Below are 21,443 nucleotides of genomic sequence, written 5' to 3'. Positions count from 1 at the left end.
CTTTGCTCTTACACATTTTTATACTCAACTCTTAAAGAAGCCTATAATGTGAATGGTGTGGCTGGTGACTTGGGCAGGTCTTGTGTGGTTTCCATATAAAAGAGGAGCATGCAGATCTGACAGCTGTAAAGATAGCTGTAACTTGGAAAGTAAAGCAGGTAGGTGACTGGATTCCAATGGGAAAACGTATTCAAAGTGGATCTATTGTTAAAAAAAGATTATAAATGTGAAATTTCCCTATTACTCCTCAAATTTCTAAACATCAAAACTCAATTTTTCAGCCAAGCCGATCCCTTTTTGTGTTAGTCTGGCTCCCCTTCTCCTACACTCTGACAATATCTTTCAGCAAGAACAAGGTCTTACCAACCTCTGCTATGGTCAGGTAAGCATGCAGGGCTGAGTATAAAATAGACTGCAAATCTTTGGTCTGATGTATGCTATTGTGGCGCTTCTCTCTATTACACACACAATGTTATCTCAGCCCCCTTATACAAATATGAAAAACATGCCAATTTATTAAACTAATCTCTCTACTCATAAGCTCATATTTGAAATACTTTGTGTGCTTGCCCATGCAGCTATGCAAAAAACAGCTTTTTTTCGCAAATGTAAAACTATGCAAGAAATTCAAGAATCACCCTAGAAATTCCTTATTTCTTTAGAGCACGTAATACACAGAACAAATTGCAACAGGTACTTTGCATTCTTGTAGTTTTTGCTCAGAGGGGCTGCCTATAGGGTGTTCCAATAAATTGGACAACTTTTATTTAAGTTTGAAAACTGGCAGCACTAGCTAATAAACATTTAACCTTTATGACCCCTGGCATCTGACAGACTTAGGACGTCTGTTTATTTAAAGGAACAATTCATAGTTAATTACTAATTCATGTAGAGGATTCTTGCTTTTTTAAAAGGAGTATTGAAAACACCAAGCTAAATTTAAAAGGTATAAGCTAACATGCATTGTATATTTATACAGATAGGCACTGACCCCTAATGCTCACTGTTTACATGAACACATTCTACAAATGCACCTGCACTGCAAAATAATAGAAACGTATTTGTGTAAGTGTGTAAACATCCTAGAAAACTTTAGTTTAAAAAATGTTGTGGACACAGGAAAGAGTAAGATCTATGTCATTGTTGCACAGGTTGAAAGCACGCACACCTCCTACCTATTTCCTCTAACCAATGAACTGGCAAAGGCTGAAACAAAGGCTTAGTTGATGCACAATCTAGCATGTGATATGACTGATAACTTCTCAAGATATTGTCAATTTGCTCGGACAGGCAACTAGTCTGCATCCAGGGCAACTGTGACAGGGAACTGACTAATTCAATTGACTGAATGATGCCTTACCAAGTGGTTTCTTCCCTTTCCAGTCTATTAAATGGAGAATGTTAAGTGTACAGACAATACTCCTTTGAATAGGCTGAGACTCAATAGCCAGCATATCAATCATGGTTACAACACAAGGGACAAATTAGCAGTGTGTCAAAGTGATGTGTATACAGATGTTACATAGGGTTAAATAAATATATGAATAATAGGGAGGATGTTTGTTCTACAAGAGACTTTATGCAAAGTGTATGTGTTATCCACCTTTTGTTAATTACCTTTGTAATGCATTTGTTGGCAACATTTAATTATGTCTGCATCTGGAGAAAAATATGTCAATCTTACCAATTTTATTCAGGATATATTTGTCTTATCATTGACATTTTTTACTAAATTAACCTGGGTTCACTTAATTACCTGGCAAAAAAAAAGTTTTTAAAGTATGTCAATTAATTAATTAAGCCTCAGTTGAAAAAAAAAATAACATTGGTAAATTAAGAGCAGATAACTATCTTCTATGATGAAATGGGACATGTTGACTTCTATCATCATCATCATCATTTAGTTATATAGCACCAACAAATTCTCTAGAGCTTTACCAACGGGAGCAAATTCAAAAATAAAATAATACTGGGTAATATCAAGAGACAGGCAGAGAAGGCCCTGACTGCAAACATACAATCTATGGACTTTTATGAAATATACAGACTTTGTTACACAATAATGTTTTGTCTACACAAGTGTTTCTTGAGTTGTGATTAAAAATTAGCAAAACTCGAGAATGGACGGCTTTTATTAACACATCTTGGAGCAGAGTGCAAGAAAAATATCCTGTGTACCTTTTTATGGCATTATATGTTGGAAATCCCAATATTCTTATTTATAATTTATATTCCCTAGCTGACATTGAAAGCAGAGCATAACTAAAGCTAGGTACACACTACACGGTTTTCGTCCAATAAGCGGCTCAATCAGCCAATGTACGACCGCTCGTTCAAAAGTCGGGTCAGTGTGTGCAGTGACACGATGGTCGAAAGTCTGCCCAAATGGACGATTGTTGTCTCATTTGCTTGGTCGTACCGTTTAATATTTTCGTTCCAATCTTGTTTCAGTTGTGTAGTGTGTATAAACTTCCGTCCGATCCATGACAATCCTCCGATACTTCTTCGACCTGGCGGTTGTGTGTATGTAAATTTTTGATGTCTGTCCCAGTACATGTTCTATATAGATGTATATTGCACCTATATGGCTGCAGACCATTACACTTGTATAAAGCATGTGTGTTGTTACCCTTTGCGTCTATGTTGGCAATGTATTTATATTTAACCTTTATAAATTTTAACCTTTATAAACTATTAAAGTTATATTAACCTTTATTAACTAATATTTGTGAAATACCCTGAATAAACCACACAGTGTTCATGCAACATTTTTATTGCAGGAAAAAAAAGTACCAAAATTTTTACACACACCGGTGTCTGAAAGATCCGCATGAGACGTGAGCGCGCCCATACATGCTCAGAGAACCAATCAGATCGCAGAGTACTGCAGAGCACTGCAGAGTATTATTTTTAGTATTTTTAAAGGTGCTACTGGTTTGTGGCAGAACAGGTCTTGATGTCGCTTGGGTTTCTATTCCCTTTGATTTCTTTATCTACGAAACAAGGAAATAAAAAATGTTTACCATTTAACTTCTATATCTGTAGTTTATATTCAACGACATAAATACTCTCATTTTCTCACCTTGCACACTACTCAAGATCAGTTTATGTTTTGGTCCCTGTGGCGCAATCGCCATAATAGCGGGCTTAACCTCCATACATTCTGGAAAACAGGCGCCATTTTGGTTATTATAATGGTACAAGTATGTGCCCAAAGCATTTAGCTGTCTACACATGTTCACTGAAATACCTTTGCGTCGAACTTATTTTATATATTTTTCTTTTGCAATTTTTTCTTGTTTGATAACAGGTGTAACATTAGTGGTATCAGTGATATCTAAACAGGCCTTCTCACTGTTAATTCTTAGTTAGGTTAAATTAGGTTACAAATTAGGCGTTTACATTGCTTTATGTGACTCTAGAATGAAATAAAGTCCTTCAAGCAGGTACACTACATGTGCTACTGACCTTTTTTAATGTCATTGTCGTCCTGGTCCAGTACTTTTACCATCATCTCCACCTCTCTTGGGCTCATTGGATTTGCTCTTTGCTCTTCTTGAGTATCTCCATCCCCCACCTTAACTTTTTCGACATTTTTTTGGCCCTTCCAGCACCATCTCTGACTCTGTCTCCGTCTCCGTCTCCATAGCTGCAACCCCCACTGACACCTTCTCCTCACCCGCACCCCCCACTGACACCTTCTCTTCACCCGCAACCCCCACTGACACCTTCTCTTCAACCTTAACATCCACTGACACCCTCTCATTCGCCATCTTGTCACGCTCCTCGGCGCCAAACAGGTCCTTCTGTCATTTTATACACTCAGACATGGGCGTTTGTTTCTGCTGTGGACCAATCAGCGATGATGCACGCCGAGAATGAAGCATTCCATTACATACAAAGGGATTTTATTATTAGGGAATATTCATTGCATTGCACTTTAGCAGTTAAATGTTTTTCTAAATTTTATGTATGTTACTAAACTTCTATTTTATATGAATGACTGAAGAGACAGTGTTGCCTTCTCTTTTTATGCATCTTTGGGTGTTAACTATAGTGAAAGCTCTGCCCCTTTAGGCTAATGTCTTTGGTATATCGTTACATCCCCCGCAAATGATGCTTCAGTGTGTACAAAATTGCAATCATTGCTCACGAAAACATGGCTGTAAAAAGTCGCTAAAGGGATGTCCGCTCTTCCCTTTATCGTCCTAAACAAGGCTAGTGTGTATACAGTCCATGGACTGAGCGATCGGACCATCAATTGCATGTAAAATCGCTCGGCATAAAAAGTTGGTGGAAATTTCTGTAGTGTGTACCTAGCTTAACAGTCTCTACCTTCAGCGGGCTGGCATGTCTGTAGTCTGACTGCAAACCCATCCTCAATTCCTCGCTATCAGCAGGCATGAATTTCACAGAAGAAATATCTTTTCTTTTTGTGAAAATCAACATACAATCAACACAAGTAATTAGTTGATTATTTTCCAAACTTAAAGAATTGAGTAAATATCAGACTATTTTTGTACTTTTTAACATTCCTAGAGGTCATGGTAAAATAGGTATAATTATGTTGCAACAACTTGAAATTTAATTGTTTTACACCAATGGTTCTTAATCTATTTTTGCACACGGAACTCTGAAAAAGCTACAGAACTTACAGAGGAATCCCTAGCTGTCAATATCCCACCCCCTCCAATCTAGGCTTCAAGTTTCTTGTACTTTAATGAAAAAATATGGATTTGAGTAATAGATAATAAAAGTAATTAAAAAATAAAATGAAATGCCAGCCTTAATCATCATCATCATCATCAACATTTATTTATATAGCGCCAGCAAATTCCATAGCACTTTATAATTGGGAACAAACATTAATAAAACAATACTGGGTAATACATACAGACAGAGAGGTAAGAGAACCCTGCTCGTAAGCTTACAATCTATGGGATTGTCCTTTATGTCCATTGTGAGGTGTTGTCATCTGTTTCTGTAGAAAGGAGGAGAAATCTAAGCGTGGCATGGGGTGGTACTAAGAATCTTCTAAAGTGAAGCAGCGGTGGATTGTCCACGCGCTATTAGTGGTGGAATGTAGACTCACAAAATTTAAATTGTACATATAAATTTAGGACCAACAGTAAAAAAAAAATTGCTATTATACATTGTTGTCTCACAGAACCCCTGACACCCCTTTGTAGAACCATGTGGTTTTGAGGATTCCAGTTTGAGAAACACTGTTTTACCACATGACATTTTTTTCTTGTGTTTGCAGTCCAGTTTTTACAACTGGAAAATATGTTACAGTAACAAACCACATTAAAAGAGATGCATCTGCATACAAACTTATTAGTTTTAATCTAATTAATTCTTTGATATTGTAAAATAGCTATATATCTTTATTTTTTAGAATTTACCACATCTACCATCAAAGAAATTATGAAATTTAAGAAAAACATACTCTACCTTACTTTTAATATCTACAACTTTTCTTTTCCCTTAAAGAAAATGATCCCCTAAAGTAAAATGTTACAGAATCATAATAATACAAGTCACGCTGCTGTGACACCCAGAGGCAGGTGTGGTCTCTATTATCTTATGTGCAGGGCTGAAAGGTTGTGGCTACTGCACAACAATATGACAATAGTAGATATTGGTTTTGTAGCATTTCTTCATTACATTTGAAAGTACTTCAGAATTAACGTCTCAGTGATAGTGTATCTGTATAAATGTAAGTTTGTATAGCACTGTGGTTGATAATGCATTTCTTATAACACAAGTGTAATACTGAAATAGATACAAAAGCAACATGATTTTTTAAATAGTAAATACCGCTATGGCATGATTTTGAAAACCTCAATGGTCTATATTTGTTGCCTGTGTATTTCTGTACAGTTTGCATATGAAGAAGAATCCTACAAGTATTTTAAATAGTTGGTTATGAGACTAAAGGTTCTGTAGGTCCATTTGTGAGCCGTATCTTGCATAAAATAATTCTGCGCATGCTCAGAAATGGACCTTACGCCAATGAGCGCAATTGCATGCAATTCATGTCTGAACGCAAATGACACTTACAACTGCCTTACGACTTGAAGGGCAGAACAGGAGTGGGAATGAGCGGATGGATGTAGGCAATGTATAGTAAGGGCATGGTGAGGGCGTTCTGAACGCAGATACAGCGATTCAAGTCCTGAGATTCTCTTGAGTACACTTGGTTTCAGATGTATCAATTGCACCACCTAACTGTGCGTGCCAGTAGCCAGCACAGAACATGTCTGTAAGTAAGATAGTAAGATAGACAATAAACATGAATTGTGTATACAGTACACCATAAGAAAAATCTTGATTTATGTATGTAATGAACTATATATATATATATATATATATATATATATATATATATATATATCTATATAAAAATGAGGATGCACTCAATTCACAATGAGTAAATCAGAGCTTAAAAAGCTGTGCATAGTCCATAATTCAAGATACAGGATCCATAGTTGTTCAACAAAGGAACAGACTAGCAGCAGCTATAAGAAAAATACAACAATTAATAGAAAGAAATAGAAAGATACATCACAGTAGTATGCCCTGCTATGTTCGTTTGTTAAACAACTATGGATCCTTTATATATATATATATATATATATATATATATATATATATATATATATATATTTACAAATCTTATTTTTTTATTAATGATTATACTGTTCAGAGTTGTTCATTTATTTTATAATATAAACACATTTTTTTGCACTCTGATGTGACCCATGTTGCACATATGCTTGTCTGTATACTACAGTCTGTTCTGTCTATCTGTGTAAGGCAGGCACTGTTTAGGCAGAACACTTTTACACCCAGATTCAAATCAAAACACAACCTCTTTCATTTGAATACAGTCGTAACTGCATCAGTTCCATGCTCTTTTCTAAACTGCAGCTTAGTTCCGTTCTAATGTGAATCAGGTCCTAAATGTATCATCTTTTTTTTCTATTACAAAATTGTTTATGTGTTTTATACCAATTTTTTTATTGTGGTGTTAATGTACAATGATATCCATCACAAATATGAATGAAGATTCATTGTAAACAGATCTCCATTTAAATATACAACATTCACAATCACAATCACTCATGTAGTATTATCATCCTATCCTCTTTGAAGGCCACATTTTACATGACCTCTCTCATCACGTATCACATTTTCCTTGTGTCAACATCCTCTTCTCTAAGTAAACTGCCCTGCAGTCACATCCAGCATACAAGTGGAAGTAACCTCTGTTGAATACTACAAGTAGTTTGATTTACTCCTAGATAACACTTGTATAGTGATAAGAACAATTATTTGTACTTCCTCCTTCTACTGCTTCTTCTATTCTTCAATTTATGTAGGGGGAGTAGGGAACCTAAAAAATGTGAGATTTAGTTATCTTTAAATAATGTGCACTTTGTGCTGTTAAAAATGATTAAGGCATTAGAGAACATTCTTTTATCTCAATGTGTCTCACAAAGTCATACCATAATCACAGCACTGAAATGTTGCTAACAGAAATGATAAATCTTTGTATTTAAGTACAAATGGAGTCTACAAATAAAGTATTAGTGGCCACAACGAATGAATATATATATATATATATATATATATATATATATATATATATATACATATATATATATATATATATATATATATATATATATCTTAATAGCGCTGTATCATGTTAAATACCGTAGCACTTCAATGGTATCAATGTACAAGAATGTGTTACAATGTTAACTAGTGGGGGTATACACTATTTTATAGGGCCTGATTCACTAAGGAAAGGAAAGCAAAAAAAATATTAACTTTAAACCTTGGCAAAACCGTGCTGCATTGATGGGGGAGCTAAATTTAAAATGTGGGGACAGATTTATAGTTGGGGTAGGGCATGTCCTAGATCAACTTTAAATTTCATTATAAAAATAAATCTATCAAGTATTTGTGTGCTGCATGAAAATACAGCCTTTATTTAACTTATATGCAAAATAATAAACTAATATGCACCCCTTGCATTGTAACATGGTTTTGTCCAGGAGGAAACTTTTTTTTGCCTTACTTTACCTTGATGAATCAGGCCCATACAGTTTTGCAAAGGTAAGGATAAGTACTGACAATAATTATGTTTCATGTTTGTATATATCCATATAGGCCATTTGTAATGCCATGCAGCTGGTAATCTGGACAGAATCATCATCATCATCAACATTTATTTATATAGTGCCAACAAATTCCGTAACGCTTTACTATTGGGAACAAACACAGTAATAAAACAATACTTGGTAATACAGACAGACGGAGAGATAAGAAGGCCCTGGTTGCAAGTTTACAATCTATAGAATGGGATTAACCGAGCACAGGCTTATTACTTCTCTATTTTCTTCCAAAATACTGCCTAAATTTTCATCTTAGCCATATTTAGGATATTTGGGTGTGGTTTCTAAATCAGCCCTTTGTTACATATAAGCCTCAATAACTGAGAGATGAGTGTATTAGATTTTAACTGCACTGTATTGTTGTTTAAAGCATAGTTAGTTAGTGTAGGACTTGCAAACAGGAGGATGCTGGTTTACAAGGTTATATGCTTTGCTTGAAATATGAGCTAATACCTCATACTTGTATTCTGCTAGATACATACAGATTTGCAATAGTAAGGTAGCAAGGAGAAGCAAAGAAAACAATTGTGTGTATGTATATATATATATATATATATATATATATATATATATATATATAAATATATATATATATATATATATATATATATATATATATATATCAGTAAGAAGGATGTAAATTTCTGCCCAGAAGTGTTCCACCATAAATTAATTGTACAAAATAACTTACTGACTCTCCTCTATCATACTACATATTCGTCAGTAGAGCACATAAATATTTATTTATAATTCACTAGGAATTATTAGCAGATATACATTACTAGCAACTAACAAATACATTACAAACTAAATTTTAAGACAATATAATAACATATTCATAAGTTATTAATGACGCTGCATCAAACACTCTATTAATATGGAAATCCTCCTTTTGCTAATAGTAAATCAATGTATACATGGCCAAGGACGTCGGAACACATCAGAAGATAATTATTTGGCAGTTAAACGCTGGTAGAAACCACTTCTCCTGAGTAGGATGCAGTAGTAATAGTGACAGTCACATATGACTATGAGCTACAAGATGTTCAGGCATGTGATGACATTGTCTTTAATTAAAGATAGCGTGAATGCTGTATAATTTTGAAGATTTGCTCTGTAACTCAGTCCTTTCAATAATATGGTGAACTTATGTGATCCTGAGTTAAATATTCTGGGAGTTTTATATATACATATTGTGGTGTTTATGTGAAAACTGGCAACTTAGCTGACTGTAAGTAGATACATTGCTCCTCATCCTCTTGATGTAACATCACTCACTTGATATCCCTATGATGTTAACTCCTGGATAAACTGATTTTATCACTGTCAAAGCTGCTCTCACAAAAATAATCTATGATCTGCTTACTGCAAAGTCTAAGGGGTATATTTACTAAACTAGATGTCATTTTGTAGAATGTACTAAATAAATGATAACTAGAATCTGCTATAGGCAACATCTTCACTTTTTCGAACCCGCAGTTTAGTAAATATACCCATAAGGGTCATTTCTCCATACTCACTCTCCTGGACCTCTCTGCTGCTTTTGACACTGTTGATCGCCCTCTCCCCCTACACACCATTCACGCCAATACCACCTCTATGCCGATTACACCCAAATCTATATCTCTTCCCCTGGCCTCTCGCCTTCTGTACTATCTTGTGTAAACAACTGTCTTTCTGCTATCTCCACATGAATCTAGCAAGGCTACCTAAAGCTCAACATATCTAAAATAGAGCTTATTATTTTCCCTCCTGCCAGAGTTACCACCTCCCCATAAATCTCCCTCACTGTTAATAGCACCACAATTCCCTCAGTCTCTCAAGCCAGCTGCCTTGGTGTCACACTTGACTCCACCCTCTGTTTTATTCCTTACATCCAGACTCTCTCCCAGTCCTCTCGCTGTTGATTCCACCTTAAAAACATAGCCAGAATATGCTATCAGACATTTCGACACCCATATATCCACACTTCAATCCATCCTAAATGCTGCTGTAAGACTGGACTTCCTCTATCACCGCTCCACATCTGCTGCACCACTTTACAAATCTCTACACTGGTTTCTGTGTCCTTCAGAATCAAATTTATATTACTCATCCTTACCTACAAAGCCCTCAACAACACCACCCCTTCATAAATCTTAAATCTCATATCAATATACTCTCGCTCCCGCCCTCTTGGATCTATTTCTGAGCTGTGTCTTGTCTTATCTCTGGTAATCATCTCTCATTCGTGCCTACAAGACTTCTCCCGTGCTGCTCCCCACTTATGGAATTCCCTGCTGCCCCCAATCAGACTTTCCCTCAGCCTTAAAATCATTAGACGTTCATTAAAAAACCTCATATCTTTTTAAAGCTTACCTTATCCCTGATGATACTATTTACAATAATACACCCTCACAACTATCCCAATCTCCACTCTAAGCCACACGCACTCCTGCTGATTCAGCTGTACCCTCTTCCACTTACAATGAGCAGGGTACTCTACCCTTTGTTTTCATGTCTGCATTTATTTTGTCTGCCTTGTATGTCCTTTTTTTTTATGTTTGTCATGTTCTAAATATGTCCTGTTTTCCCTACTGTATGGCGCTATGGAGCACTGTGGCGCCTTACAAATGAGTCCCAGCGGCCATGACTTTGGGTGTTTGCTGTATGAGATCATACACGATTCCAGCCAGCAGTCCATCTCTACCTATCACACAGGTTATAGACCTACTGAATCGCCCCCCCCCCCACACACACACAGCGCTCTCACACCCCAACACACTTCAGGTTTTGCCACCACCTATTGAATACGGGAAATAGGACCCCAATATACTGTCCCACACTGGCACGCAAGGCTTCTGGCTACCCACAGGCTAGCAAGGCCCACACCAGCAAACAAAGGGTTAACTCTTCACACCTCTAGACTGTTACACAAATGTAAATGCAAGCACACACCAGGCTTGCTAATCAATGGTATCAACAAATCACACACCGGCATTCAAAGGGTTAACTTGGTCGGGCTATATTCTTCTTAACAGGCTAATGGCTACGCTAGAGTATCAAAGACGCCACTTATTAAATTAGAGATTTAAAATATAAAAGTACAGGGCATTCAGATATAAAAAAATAATTAATAAACCATTGACATAACATACACAAACAAGCAAAGCAGTTTAAAATAAAGTGTTACATTCAGAGTATAACTTACATGAGTTGTATAATCTGTGCCATGGGAAATTGGCTAGGAAGATGGACAGCTTTTCAATGTGGATTGATTTTCCCAAAAGATTGACAATTTGTCCCTTCCCAACACAGGTTTTTTAAGCAAAATTAAATTGGGACAGTCTTCACAGGGGAAGTGTTAAATACTAATAGGGGGGCAGGGATGTCCCCTGGGTGCACTATAGTTTGCTCACAAATATTCCAAAAGTTTGACCTTTGGTTATTGTTCACAGATATATCCCAGAGACATAACTCCCCTTCAATAAACCAGTCATAATCTCCCGCACATTTAAATACCAAACACGATGGAATTATGACAATGTGACATACCTTTCCCAAAGATATGTGATTATAGCTGTTCCCGGATACACCCAGCACCTGTCATTCACAACCCTGGTGTGATATCTGCTCCTCAGTATGGAGTGGCACCCACTAACTTGTGTCAGGATATAGCTCACAGCAGGGGCTCTTTGAAGCTGCCACAGGTGACACTGCTATCTTCTAACATGTGGATGTGCAGATTCACTGAATACACATACAACAGACTTTCTGACTGCACATTTTACACTTTAGTAGCTCAATTTATCAATGAATTCATTTGATATAACATATTTATACTGCTGTTATGACTTAGGCCTTATTCCCCACAATTATTTGATGGGTTAACCCTTATAAATAACTGTAAGTTCTCAGTGTTCACGACAAACAATAATAATAATAATAATAACACCCAAGACTGGGTTGAGAACTATTGGTTAACCACTATGTCATGACTGCTCTATGCCTCATCTCTGCCCCCATGTTTTCCTGGCATGTCAGACCTGCATCCATCTTGTTTTGGGTTTTTTTTGCTCCACGGTAGTGGAGGTGCTAGTTGTTAGTCATTTTTTATTATTATAAAATAATAAAACATATTTTCTTTCACTTACCCTACCCTTGTTTGTCTTTGTTACCCTCAACATATCATCAGGTCCTCTATGTTCCTTTCTGCCTTCTGTGCTGAGTATGTCCTTACTGTATGCAATAGTCAATATAAGCCATTCATTTTGTCTTTTTGCTGGAATGTTGTGCAATAACATCATGCTCTAGTGAGAAGACAATAATCTGTTGATTATTGGATACAAGCAGTGTATAGTCCACAGAAGTGCCACAGCCAGGAGAAATTGGGACACCAGAGAGAAGCAAATGCAATGCTGACAACTGAGTGAGGGGTGATTTTAATTAATAAAAGTAAAATCTACTGACCTGAGACGAATAATTCTAAAAACCATGTAGTGTTTCAGTTAGAAATTAGAACTCAGACACCAGGGTTCAAATATTTTTCCAACTAGATCTGACTACACTAAGAATAGTATACATACCTTATAAACAATACTGATAAAATAAAAGGTACCATATTTATAGATTGAATAGTCCTGTTTCATATTGGTGGGGAAATGGAAAAGGAAGTAGCATATTGATTATGGGGCTTGAGTTGTTGGTTTGAGTGCATGACTATATGGATAGGCTGTGGCTACTGCTGTGTTGCTGTGTCGGACTGTTCGGAGGTATGCAAATATAATGGAGTGTATAAAGCTGGTAATATAAAATTAAGCATAATCCACATTTGATTTACATGGTTTCAAAATAAGTAATTTAACAGATGTCCCTTTTATTTAATGTATTTTATTTAATGTATCTTTAAAATAAGAAATGTATATATTTGTAGTTGCACAATAAATTTGTACAAACATATTGCTGCTCTCATAAAAACATGATTGTCTTGTTGAAAAATTTCTTCAGTTTGATTTCTTATTTTCATTTATATGCATGTAACAGAGCTTCAAAATAATCTCTAAATATTATGTTTAATCTTGCTATTGTCCACATACAAAGGCTGCAGCATTTTTAACAACACAAATAATGGTAACATACAAAGGCAATATGGAAACACACTAATTAATGGCTAATCCTCAGCGATTCTCTACAGGAGAGGAAGGAGCAGGAGATCAAGGGCGGAAATTTAGTCAATTCTACAAAAACTTTAAAGGTTGTAAAAAAATGACTTATTGAAAATGTATATATTATTACATGTATGTTAAAGTAGTGTTTTCTCTGTTTTTAATCAGACGGATTATGGTAGTCTGGCTATGTGCTGACTAAGGGCAATATAAAGGAACATAATGCTGGTTATTATATATTTCTCCATGTTATGGCATGGAGTCTTCACAAACAGGTGAGGTAATCTTTGCAGTAAAACCAATTAAATGTTATTAACCTAAGTTACAAATGCACTATTTATCTGGTGTGACAAGAAGCAAAGCAGTTAAATACACCAAGGAGATGTTTGTAAAAAAAAATATATGACTTCAGTTGTTAGTAATAGCATTGCTGCTGTATATATGGGAAAACTGAATTTATTTTCTCCTAACAGATACTGTACTCAAGGAGAGAATCTAGGGCCTGATTCATTAAGGATCTTAACTTAAGAAACTTCTTATTTAAGTCTCCTGGACAAAACCATGTTACAATGCAAGGGGTGCAAATTAGTATTCTGTTTTGCACATATGTTAAATACTGACTGTTTTTTCATGTAGCTCACAAATATCAAATTTACATTTCAGTGTACAAATAAGCTGTCAAAAACTAATTTTCACCCCTTGCATTGTAACATGGTTTTGTCCAGGAGACTTAAATAAGAAGTTTCTTAAGTTAAGATCTGTAATGAATCAGGCCCTTGGTTAGTAAACTGGTGCCATGGTTGGTTAGCTTATTCAAAGGTATTACACATGATTATGCCACAATGAGTCTTTCACAAAGCTACATAGTATATTGTGTGGCAGGAAAACGTGTGTGAAGCTACACTGTACTAATATGGGAACAAAACACACAACTTTATATAGCTTGCATGAATTTTGGTTTCACCAGTACAATAAACTTGCTGAAAAACTCTAAACAATTTTAATTGAATATTTATCAAAATATATTTATTGTGCATGGGTCCAACATTTCTAGTCTGTAGCCAAAAAGTCAACTTAATGCCGAGGCATCCTATTGGATTTGTGACCACAACAATGTTGCCTGTTGTAGCTGAGTGATGCAATTTAACAAAATTGTACATTCTGCAAAATTATATGTTAATATGGGGCACCAAAATAAACAGAATTTGATTCAGAAATATAAAGTGGAATGTAGTAACTCATGACAGTGTGTCAGACTTAAATATTTTGTAGCTTTCCTAGGCTCCAATTCCTTTCTAGACTGTAGTAGTGTCTAGGAAGTGCTTTGAGGCTTCTTCTATTGAAACGTAGGATCACTCCTCTCTGGTGTGTAGGCATGAATGGAATGGTATAATTATGTTTGCATCACTCCAGAAAAAAATAATTTTGATAAGTCTTAGTACTACAGATATTTGATCACACCAAAACCCAGTTATTCAGCTAGTTAGCGTCAGATAATTTAAATAGTCTATTCAGTTGGACAGCAATCTAACAGCTCAGCAACCAGATATTTATACCTGAAATGATTAAATCCCTCCAGGTGTGGCCATCATTAATCACACTTCATCAGTTTTCTAGGTGGTTTCCACATACTCAATAGTAATTAGCAATGGAAAGAAGGAGTGTAGTAAATCTATGGGGTTGCTGTGTATATGATATTATTTATCATTTCTAAGTGGTGCTTTGTTAAGTTGTTAGACGCCTTCATAGAAAATACTGTGAAATACAGCAACAAGAATATCTTTACACATTCATCCCTTAATGCTGCCCTATTACCTATGGGAAATATTTTATTAACATTCCCTTCCCAGGGTTCCTACATTCTTTTTATACCCCAAAAATGGGGTGGGGGTCTTCAGTTTGCAGCTTGTGAAAGGTCCTTCTGCTTACATCCTTCTCTGCCTCCATTTAGAAGGGGTGAACTAAAGTGATGTGTTGGTTCTATATTACAGAATTGACAGAGCCGTGGGAAAAATGGCTACAAATGTTTTACATAGGTGGTTTTGTAGCTTTAATAAATACAACTATAGAGGAAACAAAAACAAAGTTATAATAAAGTTATAAAAAAATAAAGTTAGAGTGCCTTTAAATTATGTCAATTTATAATTCAACACTCTTTTGTTTCCTTTATTATATGTATATGTACTTACTGGCATCTAGAGTACATTCAGGTCCTTTACACAACTGGGATACATTTGAATTTGGACTCAGGCAAATGTGCAATTACTGGGGGGAATTAAAAGTAATCTAAAGGTGCAAGCATTGCACCTGGGTATGACCTGCAAGTAGCTACAAAGCTATAATAATATCAGAAATGTACTTTCAGAAAGGCATGGGGAAATGGGCTTATGTAGAGCTGGATGTAAGACTGTAATTTTGTACAGTGCATGCGCTCCAAATATGTGTATGCACCAAATATATGTACATGTGCAGATTTTGTCACAACTTATACTTACAACTCTTTGCACTTGGAAAGATGGAACAGGAAGAGAAGGGATATGGTAAGCATAGGCTGAGTATAGTAAGGACATGTTCATTAACTACAAATGAGCCAGAGTGACCTAGACACTTATACACCAGTTAGAAAACATATTTCTTGCGGGTGCTGAAGGACTGGTGCAACAACACAGAGTTATGATGACCAACGGCATTATCTAGCTGCTTCTGATTGGCATTGGTGCTGTATATATGGGAAAACTGTATTTATTTTCTTCTAACAGATACTGTGCTGAAAGAGGGAATCTGGTAAGTAAACTAGTACTATGGTTAGTAAGCTTGTTCAAAGGTGTTACAGATGGTTATGCCACAGTAAGTCTTATAGTCACATAGCTACATAGGATATTTGTTGGCCCCCCACAGTAATATATTAGTGTGGCTGCTCATAGAACTACCATTAGTGGAGAAGGTGCAGAGCACCAGGGCCCATAGGGATAATGCACAGGGAACTAGTGAGCTGTGGGCCCTGGTTCGGTCCTTCCTGCTTCCCTGCATCGGGGCCCACATCTCGCTAGCTCCATCTCTGTGGCTGCTATATTATACAGAGTTGCGGCTGTCAGTTTGCATTACTTAATTCATATTTCCATTTGAATTGGGGTATGAAAGAAAATTCATATTTCATTTTTAAAGGTGAAAACAAAAGATATTTGAATTATAATTTATATTGAAAATGTAACTTTCACGGTCAGTAATATCACTGTTCAGCCACTATTCTCTCTTGTGTTTATGACACTTCATTACAGTATTATATTGTGTACAAACAGGGCAATGCAACTTACAAGCCACATCTCTATGCTCTGTCTACTCTATCTGTACGCTATCACTGTGATACACACTCGTTACTCTAGAAGACAGTCATGTGCTGCTGATGTATAGCCGAACGCATCTTAGGATGTGCCTGAATGAATATATGCTTGTGAGTCTTTTCCTGCTTACATTCAATACGCAAATGCGTCCACCTCTACATCAGTCTCAAAATATCTAAAACGAGTCAAACTAGGAAGTTGAACAATGAAAAAAATATGTACTGAATACTTAGGAATAAGTTGTCACATCAGGTATCATATTCATATTGTTTTACTACCATTACCCAAATCTGCACTATACATTTTATACTGGATGTACAGTGCAAAATGCCATAGTTTACTTGTGTGCACCTGGGTGGTCAAGGTGTACTCCACTCTCTGCTGTTTTGTAGATTTCGCAAAGTGACTCAAGAAATGAACTTTGAAGTGAAAATGAAAGGCTAAAATGTGTCCATCTAAAAGTATAAGACAAAACGTGATCTCTGCAAATTCAGAGCTTCTACAACAGTTTATACAAATTGAGAGGAAAGAAAAGGATGATCATATGGGGCACTCTTAAAATGAGTTTAGAGAGATATAAATGTGTATTGATTTCGTAATTAAAATCTTTTGATAAATCTTTATTAATACATTAATAAAATTGTCCTAGTAGCGAAATATTAAAACTTGTAATGACATATCATGTGAATTGTAACATAAACTGTTAAGAAGACAAGTAACCCTTGTCCTGCCGCAACCCTGCTCTGATTGACTGGTTTATTAATTATCAATAAATGTATTCAATTATATCACCAGCCCTTTTGTAGCTCGATTTCACCCTTGCTCTCAGCCTAAAGAAAATCTACTAATAGATAGCAGATTCAGTGTTGCCATCAATAATTTCAATATATCTATAGTGATTTTGCTACAGTATAGGGCATTTCTTCATACAGCCACAGGGAAAGTATTGGCCCTCACTAGATCCTCAAAGCTGTAAACTCCGTTACAGACACAAATTTATATTGATATTGATTATCCAATCTGTCTGTTCAGGCTGATCTCTGTAGCTGTGAGGTGCAAGGCTATCCGCATTTGGTGCCCCACTAACTTTTCTTGTAACACTCTGCTACCTATCTATGGCGGAATACCCGCTCTAGGTATGATTATCTGGTTACAGTTAAGGGCATACTGCCTGCACTCCGTGCCCCACTATTTCCTCCTAGTAACACTCTGCTATCTATCTATAGCGGGATAAACCGCTCTATGTTCTGATTGCCGAGCTGTATTATTGGTAGGGACTAACAAATTCAGAGCAGCGAGCGCGGCGTCCGCCGACACGCGTTTCGCTATTAGCTTTCACTTAGGCAAACCGAGAATAGGGCTAAGGAGCTTTTTAAAGTGGAGAGCCCTCCCCTCTAATGACAGCTTCCTTGGTTGCACCGTAGCAACCAAGGTTGTTGTTACTTGGCCGGATGTGATCATCCCTCGTTCTCCGTTTTACAGCTTCCTTGGCTGCAACATGGCAACCAAGGTTAATAGTACTCGGCCGGATATAATCATCCACCGTTGGATTCATTATTATCGAGATCTTAGCAGTATTAACTCACTACAATTGCTATGGCTTTCATCGGACATTAGAATGTAATATGTCTATATCAGGAAGCAAAAACAGGTATTTCATCTCAGGTATCAGGAATATTGGAACATATAAACACCATCTCTGCCTGTTTTAATTGATACAGAGGCGATTAATATCACTTTAAAGGGAATCATCATATCAATGATTCTCTAAAAAATGGTTCAATTTTCTATAGGTAAGTATATAATATTAGATGGATGATATTAGGTAGAAATGAGTTATATTTCAGACAATACAATTTCTTGTAGATATAATTATCTTACTTTATTTCACTAAATGGGAAGTATTGTATCATAACACAGTGCTACAACAGTTTATCTCATTTCAATAAGCTTGTTGTGCAAAATGAAACCTTGTTTTTGGCAGCTCTGCAAAGCTTGTGCACCTGAGTGCCTACTGTGTGCTTAGCAAGTAAGGAAAGTCCTCACTCCTCCCACCAGATGGTTCAAACTTCTGTTTCTCTGAAAATTAATGTGCTTTGGTGGTAATCTACACACACTTGTGAAAATCAAGGTCCATGGTACCACCAAAGCAGATTTTGCACAGTGCCTCAGCTATTTTTTTACTTTATACATAAAGCCCAATGAAAACAAATGTATGATTTGTTGCTATGTTTTTTTTTTGCAGAATTGTATGTTAGTAAATAATCCTCCCTGTTTTGTAATATAGCTATGTGTACCAATAAGAATAGTAAAAAAAAAAATCAAAAAGTGTGTCAAGCTCCAGGAAGTTTAATCTCTGTTGTGTACATGTTACAGGATTTCATATTATGTAATTTCCCTGTGACTAAGTATTGTAGATTGTAAAGTAAGTTGGGATAAACAAAAAGGTATTATCAGGGATTTCCAAACATATTGTTATGTCATTGAGTAATGCTGGTATTTGGTGTGTCTTTTCATCTGTTTTGAATGTGATATCATACGTACCTTGAATTAGTAACCAGTGTTTTAAATGACACTCTGGTATGGTAAAATGTCTAGATATATACATAAATAAGGTACACAAAAAAGCAAATAAAATAATAAAGCAAATGATAACAGGAATTAGTAAATTTTTTTTTTTTTCATATTTTTCGCTTCTATCATCAGGTAATAATACTGAACAATCAACTTTGGAGGAATCCTAACAGGTAGACTTAGACTCATCTGATACCAAGTTGGATGTTATAAAAAACTTTCAACTTTGTTAAACTGAATCATCTACTCATGAACTTAGTGAAGAACTTGATGAAGTTAAGAGTTTGGACCTCAGAGATCCTGAACAGTGCCACATGGACTCATACTTTCAATTGGAGGAAAGGGATTTCTGAAATTAGTGTTATACAAAACACTATCTTTATGCAAAGCATTGAAGTAAAAAGTCTTGATCTAAGATTCAAAATAAGTTTTTGTGGTCTGTGTTTGCTCTTTTATGATGGCAAAACTGAGAATTTCCAGAGTGGACAAAATTGACCAAGGGTTTGATTACAAACATCTTAAAGAGATCTGCAGGACTGAACATGAAATCAGTTTGATAGACACAAATAATGATGTTTCTTGGAGAGATATCTTGAGAAAAGTCTATCATGTTTTGACTAAGATAAGTTTATTCAGTTGCAAATATTGAAAGAAGAGCTCTACTTACGAGAACTTCTCAAAAGATGTTACACTGTTTTTAGCTTTGAGAGATCTAGCTTAATGGAAGTTCTTTAGGACTCAGTGGCAAAATAAACAATTTCCATGAGAGAATGCCGAGAAGAAAATTAAAAAGTTATCCCTTACTTGTCTTTGTGTGTGGAAAGATATTAGAGGAAGAAGCTTTATACTTCTCTTTCATATGTGATACTACACCTAATATTTGTAAGAGTGAATAGAACATACTTATTTTAAGATATGAACATGAAAATGAATAGAGAAATTATGAACAGATTATGGAATACTTTCATTTCCAGAACAAGACAGTGCAGGAAATAGTCAATGCTTTTGCTAAAAAGTTTAAAAGGCACAACATTGACAGAAAACAATGCCAGGGTAGGTGTTAATGGAGAAAATATTGCAGGACAGATTATAGGAGTTGAAACGCAATTTTCTCTACTTTTGCTGCCGCTTTTTAAACATAGTTGGAGTTCATGCAGGTTATTTGCACACTTCATCTGTGCTCATGTGCTATATTGTTTATCTAGTGCTATAAGACGGCAGCTGCTGTTTGATGCAGATTTCAGAATCAAGGATGAGTTCAAGAAGTGATGCTACTAAACTTGTTTCTGAAAACCTACCACCGGTCATTGAAGCACTTCACCCTGTACAAGAGAAGTGTAACCAAACAAGCGAGGCAAAAGCAGAGATCACATGAGGACTAGTCACATTTGTTACTTTACCAAGCATAAACCTTCTTCCAGTTGCACGGAAAGACATACAAGAGAAAATCAACAGCAGAAGTTCGATCCTGCAGTCTGAAGAAACCACTTTAGAATTAGAGAAGAACAATTCAATATTCAGGACAATGCTCTGAAAGAACATACTGAGAATGTGAGACCAAACTAGAAAGCTTACTTGGTACAGAATATGTGTGCAGAATTGGGTATCAGACCAGAATTTTAAATTAAAAGGAAATTTCCTTATGAAGAACAGAGGAAGAAGAAAAGACAGAAGAAGAAGTAAAGGAGGAAGAATATATCAGAGCTTCTGGAAAGACAAAAAGATCAAACTGTAGAAGATTGTAAAAAAAATCTCTCTTTAATCTCATAATTGACAAAATGCCTTTGCAACTGGACCTCCGATCTGAAGCAGTTTGAGAAGTATGCATTACTTATGAACTAATCTAAAAATCAACCTTACTATTGAAGAGAGCATAGATCACTCCATACAATGTCTTATCTCTAAATATCCTGAGGATTTGTCTGAAAATGTAATTCAGGAAATTCACTGCTTCAAGTCACTAAGGCAACTTTTCCCTACCTTGTAAGAAGACTAAAGACAGAGAGTAAAAGGCTCCCATTTGTCTTTTAAATGACTTCCATGAAATTAAACGGTAAAACACTGCATTGATTGCTCTGAACTCTGCCAGGCAGTATAACTACTGCAAACTCTCACAAATTAAAACCACCTCAGCTCAAACTTAAGACACGAAAAATGTAACAAATCCGCTATGTTGTCCATTAAGCATGAAATGGCTT

Source organism: Mixophyes fleayi, chromosome 5, assembly GCF_038048845.1.
Source record: "Mixophyes fleayi isolate aMixFle1 chromosome 5, aMixFle1.hap1, whole genome shotgun sequence".
Lineage (NCBI taxonomy): Eukaryota > Metazoa > Chordata > Amphibia > Anura > Limnodynastidae > Mixophyes > Mixophyes fleayi.
Note: the sequence above shows the minus strand (reverse complement) of the source record.